This window comes from Eleutherodactylus coqui, chromosome 3 (assembly GCF_035609145.1).
Source record: "Eleutherodactylus coqui strain aEleCoq1 chromosome 3, aEleCoq1.hap1, whole genome shotgun sequence".
In the NCBI taxonomy this organism is placed as follows: Eukaryota; Metazoa; Chordata; class Amphibia; order Anura; family Eleutherodactylidae; genus Eleutherodactylus; species Eleutherodactylus coqui.
Genome location: NC_089839.1, coordinates 141,029,459 through 141,042,978, shown reverse-complemented (window position 1 = coordinate 141,042,978; position 13,520 = coordinate 141,029,459). Strand labels below are relative to the sequence as shown.

Sequence of the window (13,520 nt, the reverse complement as noted above, 5' to 3'; positions counted from 1 at the left end):
AAACAGAAAACAATTATATAAAAGAGAACACTATAACAACACTTAATCTATGGAAAAAAGCCCAAGAGGCCCTCAATAAATACACATTAGACACAGCAGCCACCAAAAATGGGTTCCGGAAACAGGCATATTACGAAGAGGGAGAAAGAACAGGACATATGCTGGCAGTCATAGCCAGAGCACAAACTAGCCCCACGTATATCATCGACCTAAAAGACACACAAGACGAGATTGTCAGGGACGCAACATCGATAAGAGAGACCGCGCGGGAATTTTACTCCTCCCTGTACTCCTCGAGACTGGACAAATCGACAGAATACCTGGCGGATATAGCAATGCATAGACTGTCAGAGGAACAGATAGATTTCCTAGATGCACCAATAGATCTGGAGGAGATACAGGAGGCAGTAAAAGATATGCAAAACAACAAGGCCCCAGGGGAGGACGGTTTCCCGATAGAATTTTATAAACAATACGCAGATATTCTATTACCACAACTTCCAGAGACAATAGCGGAGGCGGAACAGAAAGGGGAACTACCACGGACAATGAGAAAAGCAAAAATAATAATTCTATTAAAACCAGAAAAGGACCCCCTGTTGATGGACTCGTATAGGCCAATACCGTTACTAAATGCAGACGTTAAAATAATAGCTAAAGTTCTAGCCAATCGGTTGTCAAGAGTGGCACCCACCCTGGTACACCCGGACCAGAGTGGGTTTATACCAGCAAGGTCAACGGCAACAAATATCCGTAGGGTATTCCTAAACCTACAAATACCAGTAGACAATACTGGAGACAGAATCATATTCTCATTAGACGCAGCCAAGGCGTTTGATAGCGTCGAGTGGCAATACTTGTGGAAGGTATTAGAAAAAATGGGATGCGGTCCAATATTTGTGAGACGGGTAAAACTTCTGTACGCCAGAGTGGAGGCGGATGTGTCCATTAACGGGGGGTCCTCAGAGGCATTCCCACTACATAGAGGGACAAGGCAGGGGTGCCCACTATCGCCACTCCTGTTTGCACTAGCAATAGAGCCTCTAGCGTGTAAAATCTGAACACATCAGGGAATAGTGGGATTCCGAAGAGAAAATATGGAAGAAAAAATCGCCTTGTACGCAGATGATATGCTACTATTTTTAGGGGATGGGAAAAAGTCCCTGGAAACTACGATGCAAGTAATAAAAGAATTCGGAACTTTCTCGGGACTTACCATCAACTGGACTAAATCCGAAATACTACCAATAGACACCCCCGAAACACAAATCGTTAACAGAGAAATAACCATGAAATGTACCCCAATAATTAAATATCTAGGAGTTAAAATTACGAAAAAGGTTAGTGAGTATGGGAAAATAAACCTAGAACCACTTATGGAAAAATGGAAACAAAAACTTCACGTATGGCGCAACTACCCATGACAATTATAGGAAGGGTGAACCTTATAAACATGATATGGATGCCACAATTGCTATATCTAACACACAATTCCCCACACTGGATAACACAAAAATTCTTTCACAAGGCCAAGGGATTATTTAGAGAACTCATATGGGGAGGGAAGACACCTAGGATAAAACTGGAATTGCTATACAATCCAAAGGAAAAGGGTGGACTAGCTTTACCCAACCCATTTTCGTACTTCATGGCCTCCCAGCTGCAACACCTCAGGGGATGGGAGACAGAGGAGACACAAGACGCCAGTTTCAGAATCCTCAAAAACCTTTTTGCCGGGTCACACTTGTTTGAAACACTGGAATGCGGAGCATTTAAAAACAACGGTCAGAATGCTCCCACGTTACTACTGATGCATAAAGTATGGTGGAAGACCAGAAATATGATCGGTATAACAAGTTGTACACAGTATACCCCCATATGGAATAACCCATGTCTACCAGAAATCAGCAAACTACAAGGTTTCCAAGGGTAGAAAAACAGGGGAGTCAGGAGAATGGCCCAGATATTGGAGGGGGGAGAGCTGAAAACCCTTGAACAGCTAAGACAGAACTATGACATCCCCAATAGTGACTTCTACAAATATCTACAGCTTAGACACGCCATACAAGCGGAAAAGAATTCGGCGGAAATAACAGTAACAACGAATATAGTGGCGGACATAATAGGTAACGCCACCACCACAGCGGGGAAAATATCTGTATTATACTCCCACATACAGGACATGATCAATGCACGCAACCCGATACCAACAAAAGCAAAATGGGAGGCAGACATAGGGCCCATTGAGGAGTCGCACTGGGAGGAAATCCTACAAATGACACCCAAACTATTTCTAAGCGAGTCACACAGAGTATCGCAAATATTCCTAATACACAGAGTGTATCGTACTCCGGCCTTCTTGTACAACATAGGAATAAGAACCTCTCCGGTGTGTGCTAAATGTAAAACCCACACGGCGGACCTAATCCACATGCTATGGAGATGTCCGAAATTGCATAGATATTGGGTGGAAATACGAGATGCAATAAATGCAGCAATCGGCATACGTATGGACTTTACACCATATGTGTGCATTCTGGGATATACACACGACCTAGCGCTAGACGATTATGAAAAACTGGCGGTATCCAGATTATTGTACATAGCTAGAAAGACAATAGCCCAGCGCTGGCTAGATAAAGAACCACCCACGCTAGGAGAATTTAAAAACAAGGTCAACCAAATTTTACCGTGGGAAAAGAGTATATATACTAAGCGCAAGACCAGCCAAAAATACCAGGATATATGGCTGAGATGGATATATGCCCAGAGCCAAACCAGAAATGATGGACCAAACATATAGGATGTGGAGTGGTGAGCCGTGTTGGTTGGCACCGGTAAACTGGGGACTTAAGGTGGGAAAGGAGCAGAAGTAAAGAAGCTATAACGAAGCACGTACTCGGTATATATAAAGTTTATTAAATAAGATAGAGTCATTTACAAGATTGTTAGGCTGAAAAACAAATTGGAAAGGATTAATGGGGCAGGATAGGAAAGGATAGATTGGAGAGAGAGAGGCCAAACAATGAGCGAAGGTAAATGGCTGCCCCTGTAAGCAGCAATAACAACTACCCCTGAACCAAAAAAGAAGACAGAAAGAAAACACAAAAGAAGACAAGCTACAAGAAGACTAAAGAATAAACGTTTGTTCCAGGAACCGTTACTATTGTTCATGATGAAGGACTGTGAATACGCAGGGACCTGTCATTCACAGGACTAAATGTTGAGAGAGAGACCTCAGGGGGGGGGGGGGGGACAGTTGTATACAAAAATGCTATAAAGATATGTAAAAGGTGGAAAAAGCTCAATAAAAAATACATTTAACTTAAAAAAAAAAGAATTTGATTATACGGCAAAACGGCATGTAGTGGTGCAGAGAGGTTGTGGACAGATCAACAGTTCCCCAGGACCGACCCATGGCGGACATTAAAATTACCTCCCTCAATATTAGAGGCTGGAATACCCCACAAAAGCGGTCACAAACCTTCTCTCTACTGAGGAAGTATAATGCGGAGGTAGTGTTCCTACAAGAAACACACATCCGCCATAGATGGGTCCCCAAACTACCATCATTTCACTATAATCAATGGTTCCACAGTACACATCCCTCAACATCCAGAGGTGTCTCAATCACAATTAGCAAAAATATACCTGTTTTTCCCACACAATCAGACTTTGACCACAGTGACAGATACGTCTTTTTAAAAGGATCAATCGCACAAAGTAAGGTCTCTTTCGCAAACCTCTATGCCCCAAACAAAAGTCAAATACAATGGCTAATACGGATTCTGACAAAGTTCCGCGACTTTGCAGAAGGCCTGCAGGTGGTAGGGGGAGACATTAATTTTGGCATTAAACCACTCAAAAGATTCCACCCCAGCTTCCTCCTCAATTCCCCAAAAGCATTTCCGCAGACTTATGAGCCTACTACCGGACCTAAATTTACATGACGCATGGAGGGCCCTGAACCGAGATGTTAGGGAATATTCGTTCTACTCAGCTATTCATGCCACATTCCACAGAATTGATTACCTAATGATATCAGGTAAATACCTGCATTTAGTCACCTCCACCGACATAGGGCCAAATTACTATCTTGGACCATGCTCCGATCTCCATAACGTTGTCAATTGATAGCCTGCCAAGGAGGGAATGGAATTGGCGCTTGAATTGTACCTTAATTAGTGGTAAAGATAACTGCTCTCTCCTCTCAGAGAAACTAGAGGAATTTTTTAAGATTAACGACACACAGGAGATGCCGATCCCAATTCTGTGGGAGGCCCACAAAGCTTCCATTAGAGGGGAGCTGATATCCTTAGGTACTAGAACTAAACGACAAAGAGACAAAGAAATTAACTCTCTACTGACCCAAATCTCCAATACGGAAGCCTTGCTCCAGAATAATCCTAGTAATGACATGAATTGGGAATTTAAAAACTTGAGAGACACTCAAAAACGCACTAAACATCAAATCTGCAAAGACTCTGTTCACCTCTAAATATAAAATCTATGTGCACGGGGACAGGGTTTCTAAAACAATGTCAAGGCTTATTAAGAAGCAAAAAAAACAACTTTTATTTCACAGATTAGGTCCCCCACTGGCACAACAGTGACTAGGGCCATGGCCGAGGAGTTTGAGAAATACTACAAGGCTTTATATAACATACAGGGTGATGCAGATGGGAACCCACTTGTCTCCACGTCTCTCACTGCCCTTGATTTCCTTTGGACTCTTGGACTCCCGGACTTATCTGAGGAGGATGCCTCATCACTTTTAAAACCGGTGACAGCGGAAGAGGTGATTGAGGTCCTAGCCTCTATCCCCAACGGAAAGAGCCCGGGTCCGGATGGACTCGCGGTTGTTTATTACAAGAAATGCTTGGAAATCCTCACCCCATATCTCATTAAACTCTGTAATTCCCTCCTTTCCGGTTCAGCCTTAACCAAACAGTCATTAGAAGCCTATATTACACTTATCCCCAAAGATGGGAAGAACCACGCTTTCTGCAGTAATTATCGCCCTATCTTGTTACTAAACACAGATAAACTCTGGGCCAAGGCACTTGCATGACAGATAAATCCATTTCTCCCCAAATTAGTGAACCCAGACCAAGTGGGATTTGTTCCGGGGAGGGAAGGGAAAACCAATACGACACGTGTGATACATGCTATGCACTTCGCCAAAACAAACAAACTGCCACTAGTACTGATCTCCACGGATGCAGAGAAGGCCTTTGACAGGGTTAGCTGGGACTTTATGGAACACACCTCGTCAAAATTTGGCTTCCCACCCATCTTAGTTAAAGCCATCCTCTATCTTTACTCTGACCCCTCGGCTGGGGTGCAGGTTAATGGTACAACGTCAAAACTCTTTGACATAATGGCACCAGGCAGGGCTGTCTGCTTTCTCCCACACTTTGTATCCTCGTAATGGAGACGCTACTTCAGAGATTAGGCAGAGCCAGGAAATGAGAGACCTGAATATTGGCAACACTGCGCATACAACAGCTGCTTTTGCAGATGACCTTCTCGTCCTTACCACTGACCCGAAAAGAGCCTTCCTCGCCCTCATAGAAATATTTACCCTGTTTGGCAGGCTTTTTAATTTCAAGATCAATTTTGATAAAACCGAAGTACTCAATATCTCTGCACCAGACCACATCACCACCAGTCTCAAAAAAGATTATGCCTTCAAATGGCTCCCTACAGCCATCAGATATTTAGGAATATCTTTGACTTCTAACCCTTCTCACCTGTATGACGCTAATTACATTCCACTGATTAAAAAATTAAAGACCCAGCTTAAACAATTCGACCTTCCCCTCATTTCTTGGCTAGGTAGGAAAAATGTAATATCTACTTATATTCTGCCATTTTCAATTTACACCTTACAGGTGGTCCCGATAGAAGTGCCTAGGCTTCTTTTTCTCCCAGATTCATGGATTGTTTAGAGGGTTTGTCTGGGACAGAAACAAGCCATGCCTGGCCTTTTCTTACCTAGTCCAGAAAAGACCTAAGGATGGATCTGGGCTACCAAACCTTCACTTATACCACAAGGCGATTCACATAGCCAGATTGATTTCTTTAGGATACTGATCTAACTTCACCCAGCCTTAAAATATCTTGCTGAAAAAAGAAAAACAAATTTAACTATGGGCGGATGGTCCCCCACTGGGCAAGCTAGCATCATTGAGCCCCATTACAAAGGCACAATTAAGGTACTCAGATCACTGCGAACAGGATCTGCTGATGGAGGGTCATTCCCCCCAATGACCCCCGTCTCCCTGACCCTAACTTTTCTACCAAACAAACCTATTGAAGCAGGTGGGATCTGGGACAAACTTAACGACCTCTTTATGACATTATTAAAGGCCACATGTCAGTAAATCCAGGCCAGATAGACACTCCTTTCAACCCCCCCCCCCCCCCCCCCCCGCTCGACCACTCCTTGAGGAGGCTACAGAACTCTAGCTTTGGTAAACTGAGAGACCCCCTCTGATTTGAGACTTACCTCTCACTTCCCTCCCGCCCTAAGAATATAGTTAAACATCAATATAAAGGTCACCTTTTACAGTCCTCATCTGACAAACCTTGGTTTCTCAGGGAGTGGGAAAGAGATCTAGGAATTAACCTTAATAAGGCTGAATCCCTTCGAGTACTGCAGAGCTCACATGGTTTCTCTGGATGCGTACATATTCAGGAGAACTCCTACAAAATCCTGACCAGATAGTACAGGACACCTGCAGCCATGTCAAAAGTGAGTGCAGAAATTTCCAGCAGATGTTGGAGATGTGAATCAGAAAAGGGAACTCTCCTCCATATCTGGTGGGAATGCCCCAGAAAAAGACCCTTTTGGTGCTCTATCACTAACCAAATAACACAATATGTGGCACTTCCTTTTCTTTCACGCCCGAGGAGATTCTGATCTGCTTACCCACAAACAAACTGAAACCATCAAACAAAAGTTTACGATTTTAATTGCTGCTGTCAAACTCCTCATTTCCCTCTGTTGGAGAGAAAAGGAACCACCACAGGTTTCTCAGTGGCTGGAAAGAGTCAAACAGATATTCTGCTTTGAGGAGGTCCTGGCCTGGGAAAAGGGCACAAGAGATGACTTCACAGCTCTTTGCTCACCCTGGTTTGGGTTTTGAGTTAAAAGAGACACCTTTCCCCCTACTATGCTACCTATCGATGCATAAGACCTTCCTGCCTAAAACCTCACTCTCTCAATCCTCTCTTCTTCTTCAAATTGAAGATCAAATGAATGCACGTTGTTGTCCCTTCTTTCTTTTCCTAGCCCCTCCTAGCCCTCCCACCCACCCCTAAGTTTCCCCCCCTAGAAATCCCCCCTCCCCCTTCCCTCCCAGAGTTTACCTTCTACTGTTATATGAATGCAAATAGCCGATATGTTTATATTACAAAAGATGTTCTGTGCAGTTTCGGTCCGGCTAGCTGACTGAATTTTTAATACTGTATTCACTACATTTGCTTTTCTTTTTTGATAATATGTTCAATAAAAAGATAATGTTTAAAAAAGTTCTGGTGAGCAAGGAGGTGGTGGGTGGGGGGGGGGGGGGGGGGGGGGGACGACCTGTTCTAGAATAGTAATAGAAAATTACTCAAAATTATTGCTGTGGGCTAGCGATGTGTGTTTAGAAATGCTATGGTTTAAAAAGCCATTTCTACTGTTGGACCTGTTTGTTAATTCTGCATCTGAGAAAAGAAGGGATATGGTCTGGATCGATTCCCCTCCCCTCTCTCCCCGCATTCCCTATTATCATTATACTCCCCCCTCTATTCCAAACTTAGGAAATTCCACACAAACGTCAAAGCAGCCAATGCTATAGTTTCATGCCATTTTAATTTTCAAAGTTCCCTGCCCTTCCAGTCCTGATCTTTCAATTATTCTGGTTCTTTGTTTCCCCAATACTATTTCCATTTAGTTTATGCTCACACTTTCCCCACATCCCCTTCATTCCCCTTTTTTTTGTCTCCCTTCATTAGTTCCTTATTTCCTGGCCCCTGAGACCTTGGACCAATTATAATGCAGGGACCTGATTTCCCGCCCCCTTCCCCAGCATATATACCGTCACTCCCTTCCTGCTCCCTAGAGCTGCTGCTGCCCTGGCTGACCCACACTTCACAGGTAAACTACTGCTATAGTATTCTCATTTCATCTTCACCAACTCTCCTTTTTCCTTTCCCTCTTTCCAGCTCCTGGCCACCATACCGGCATATGACAGTTAACAGTTCCCTAGTTGCCCCCTACCCCTGCTTGTTACAGGAATCATTCACACCATCCATTCCCTCATTTTCTATCCAGATGGCTTTATCCTTGCTAAACTGACACCATTATTCTATTCATATCTTCCACCTATAGGCCTGTTTTTGTCCCAACATATTTCTAAACAGGATCTCCTTTTTATCCCTTTTTGGAACCCACCAATTGGTAAGTCCATTATTTTTCACATTTGCATTTTACAATATTCCTCCCCCCTGATTCTTCCTGTTTGTACTTCTTATAGCTTCATTATACATTTTATATCCTTTGTGGCATTTTATTGTGAAAACCAATATTTAAAGCTACCTTTTTGTGCCTTATAGTTGAAATATCTATTTCAAAATGAGGAATATTTCATACTATGATTTTTATATTATATATGTCTGCATATTTTCAATATACTTCTACTATTATCACATTATGCATATTAATTTTTTTCCTAGCTATTATTTTTTACGCATACTAATGTACTAAGGTGTTATATGACTACATCTAATCTGCATTAGTCTATATAACAAATACATATAATACATTTTGTTGTTTGTTAGTTTTTTTTCTCTTCTACTCTTCCACTTTCTACCTCTAATTCTGCTTTCTAATATGTACCGTATAGCTTGTATATTTTAAACACCAGCTGAACTGATGAAGGGGTTATCCCCAAAACATATTTTCTCGTACTGTATTAAATAAAAGGAGTTTTTCACACCTTTGGTCACTTCCTATTTGCTTTAACCTGGAGTTTTGCGCCTTCTCCATTGCCAGTTTTTAGTTCTATTCTCTTAATCTATCATGCCCACCCAGGTGGTGCGTCATCTGATCAGGCAGCGCCTCCACTATTGAAGATACCACTCTACTCTTTCTTCACCACATGGGTAGTTTAATCCTTCACAATAAATACATCCGTATGGGTTTTGCTTCACCCCTCTTTCCTCCTTGTCCACATCAAGCAATGGAAGGCAGGGTTGCGGGCGAAACCATTTTTGAGTTATCTCTTGCCGGCCTTTTGGCTATGATCAAGTGCAGTATCTGTTCTTATCAGTTTAATATCTCATATGTTCCCTATTTGGGAACCATATATCATAAATGGATTTTTAGAACAGGAAGCTGTAAAAAGAGCTTGCTCGGTCACCTAAAAGCACAATAAAAGCGATCAAAAAAGCCATATGTACCCGAAAATAGTAAAAATAAAAACTACAGCTCGTGACGCAAAAAACAAGCCCTCATAGAACTCCAAACATGGAAAACTAAAGTTATGCGGTTTTGAATGCAACAATGCAAAAATAATTACAACTTCCAAAAAAAAAAGGGTTTTTATTGCGCAAAAGTGGAAAAACCTAAAAAAAGTACAATGTTTTTAATATCATAATCGTATCAAACTGCAGAAAAAATGTATTGTGTTATTTATGTTCCTTGACGCTGTTAAAAAAGAAAATAAAAGACACTGTCAGAATTGATGTGTTTTCTCTCCTGCTTTCAAAAAAATTTTTTTACAACACACTATATGCACCCAAAAATGGTGCCAATAAAAATATAGTTCGCCATGCAAAAAACAAGCCTTTATATGGCCAAGTCGACAGAAAAATAAATTATGGCTCTTGAAAAGTGGAAATGAAAATCCCCTAAAAATTGTTCAGCAAATCCTTTGTCTCATGCAAATCCAGTAGCTGAGATCACAAAGTGTAACCCAGCCGTGGTTGTGTGCATCAGGGGAAGCTTTAAATTGGACAGATCTCTTTACCCAGATCCATATTGTGTAATTAAAAAAAAACAAACAAATGATTTTTAATTTTAACATCATTGTCATTAATTATTCTAGGTTCAAAATACGGACTACACAAACTGTATTCTCCAGAATGTGTCTCCCGGGGATTATGTCACTGAGGGAATGTGTTTATATACAGTTATTTTTAATTGTATAATATTACTCTTAGTGCTATAATCAGCATGTTGTGATCAGCCTGATATGGCTTAGGGCCTTAGATGGAACCTGACGATGCTTCAAGGACTGTCTGATACGATTATTCAATTGTAACATTGTAGTTATAACATATAAATTGATCCATAAGCAGCAATATTGGTGAATCAGACCCAGGGAGCATTATTATAGTCAAACTCATTTTATTTGATCACCAATAGGCTCCGATCACATGATCACCGAGGTTATAGCCCTGACACATACAACTGTTTATAATACAGTTGCATATGTTCCCAATTAAATACCATTGTGAAAAAAATTAAGTGTGCAGTAATAGAGTAGAACAAAAAAAGGTATATTAACACATACCACCTGTATGTATGCCAATGGGATATTCTTGACATATGTGAGACCCATATAAGCTATGTTCAGCATACAGATATCTTCAACCCTACCTTGACCTGAATTCCAGTAACTCCAATTTCTCATGATGCCATAGCAGTACTGTACATTCTAACACAGCCCGGTAAAAATTATATATATATATATATATAATTTATATATATATATATATATATATATTAGTAATATGGAAACCTTTTGAGTGTCAGAAGATATATTAATCGGAAATGTATTGTTTTTTTTTTCTTTTCCAGCATACATCTTGTGATAGGCAAAGTTAAAGGGCTTGTGTCAAGGTTTTACACTTATGTCTTATTCACAGGATAGGGAATTAGGTATCTGTCTGGTGGTGGTCTGATTGGCACCCTCACCAATTACATAAATGGGGGTCCCATGTCTTTATTTCAATGGAGGGTTGATCATGTATGTCGGGCACTGCTCCATTCAACTCAGTGGTATTGCTGGAAAGCCCCCCTTTTGAATAACTTGTCTGGGTCCCAGTGGTCAAAACCTTACTGATCAGACACCTATGTCTTATCAACAGGATAAGTGTAAATGGAGAATCCATCTGTACCTATCGGGAACAGTGTCTGCCTTTATATGATAAACATGCATAATGATGTAAACGGTCTCATACTGTAAAAGCTTACAGGCTTTAAACATTTACTAAAATACTTTGCCCAAAATACTACAGGTAGCAGTAGAACATAACATTTGAAATGTGACCTAAATAATGACAGTGTGATGTATATTGAATAGCATTCACTCCACCTTCAGGACTTTCCAAATAAAAGCAATAAAGATATTAAGAAATTTACTGTGACATTAGCTTTACTAATCCTACTGCAAAATGTGGCATTATTTCTGATTCCAATACCTTCAAGCTTCATAACCATACAGACTTGATATTTGTGTCTTATTATAAACAACCACTAGAGGGTGCTACACTACTGCACTTCAGTTTTAGTCTCTTGCGAAGTCAAGAATACACAAATAGGGGATATGAGGGAAGTTTTTTGTGTGGCAATATACAAGGAAGTATAACCTTAAAAGAATTATTTTAGATATGCTTACAGAAATGGAAGCTAGTGAATATAGGACAGAAGCTTTAAACTCATGTTCCTTTTTGTATTTTGACAGCTTCTTCATGATACCAGCACAACATGGCGCTCCATGCATAACTCTCTAAAACCTGGTATGTAACTGGATACTGTATAGACTGCCAAGAATTTAAATACAGGGATTGAATACTATGGCTAAAAGATGGAACTCAAATTTTCATTCTGTAGTAATATGGGTACATGCCACCAATCAGAAGGTCATACATGGTGCCTCCAGGTCCTGCTTTTGGGTTCCCCTATGCCTAGCTTCCTAATGTGCATGCACAACCATCTCTTACTTCAGAACAAGTAACTGCACTTCTGTTCTCTGGGTAAGTGGGAATCTTGCCTATATAACCAAAAGTGTCTGTCTGAGGCGAGAACCCCCTTTCAGTTTCTAAACCTATACCCCATCCCCACCCCGCCATCCAAATGTTACAGGATAAACCTCTGATCGGTGGGGTCTGACCACTGGGACTCGCACTGATCATAAAAATGGGTTCTGTGTCACCTTATATGAATGGAGCAGTGGCATCCATGTGTGCTGTCACTATTTATCTCCATAGAACTGCTGGAGAAAGTTGGGCAATTGTAGTTTGCTCGTCTTCAGCAGTCCCATTGAGGTCAACAGTGACAATGCATATTCTTGGATGCCACTCCTTTCATACATGGGGGCACAGGACCTCGATTTTTGTGATCAGTGGAGGTTATAGTTGTTGGACTCTCCTGACAAGACACTAGGGGTGGCATTACATTTATCCAAATAGTCGCTTAATAGAGCAGAACAAATGTAAGCGGCAGTTCGTAACACGGCTACCAACTGGGTGGTGAGTGACAATTGGTTTGCTAGTTGTTTCATCTCACCTAAAATTAGTTGCTGGTTGATTATTATCGTCTGGTGTAAACTGCAGTTATTGGTCTTTCCACAACTAGAAAAAAAACTTTGTAGGGAGGTGTGCGCTTCAGTGGCTACAAAACTGAACAACAAGGGAACAACTCTTGGTCTGTGGAAAAGCAAACCGTTCGTATGGCTTAGGAACTATTTCAAGCAACTATGCAGACAATAGTTGTCTTGTGTAATGCCACCCTTAGACTCTATCCTATAGATAGAGGATACGCTTAGATTTGGGGAAAAACTCTTTTAAGTGCTGAGAATGGATGTTTACTGAAAAGTCTTTTCTTCCTGTCATGGTTCACTCTTCCTGGGCTGGACCAATTTGCGCCATTCCTATCACTGTTCCTTTGGGGGTCATATCTGCCTTTGCAACACTGTTTACTGTTATGTGGATGAAGAAACAGCAAGTTATGTGTCATATTAAGGCCGCCTGCACACGAGCGGGTCGGATCCGGCAGCGAGAATTCTCGCCGCGGGACCCGACCCGAGAGCCTGCAGGGACGAGCGTGTACTCACCCACGCCTGGCGGCCCCGGCTCTTTTATGTGCCGGCTGCGGCGCAGCCGGCGCATGCGCAGACCGGAGCCGGCGGCCGGGTGAGTGTGTGCCCCGCACAAAATAGGACATGCCGCGGTTTGTTTACCGCGCGAGATTTCGCACGGCCAAACCGCGGCCATCTGCATAGGAGTGCGTATTGTAATGCACTCCTATGCAAACTTTCAGTGGCGGAAATCCCGCGGGAAATCCCGCGGCGGGATTTCCACCCGTGTGCAGGCGGCCTAAGGCTTACTTCAGACGGGTGGCACAGTATCACCACGAGAAAATCACACATATCGCATTGGTGGTCCGTGTGCTATCACTGCGTTTTCTCACAGTGATACCATGATTTTGTGGCGCTACAAAATCATGCGAGTTTGTAGCACCACGA

The 13,520-nt window shown here is 41.9% G+C and overlaps 1 non-coding gene across 1 annotated transcript; it reads left to right on the top strand.

Moving 5' to 3' along the window:
* Positions 1 to 9,268: 9,268 nt before the first annotated feature.
* Positions 9,269 to 9,455, top strand: LOC136622580 (U2 spliceosomal RNA). Its single transcript, XR_010791790.1, has one exon. It is a non-coding gene; the product is annotated as a U2 spliceosomal RNA (small nuclear RNA).
* The last annotated feature ends 4,065 nt before the right edge of the window (positions 9,456 to 13,520 follow it).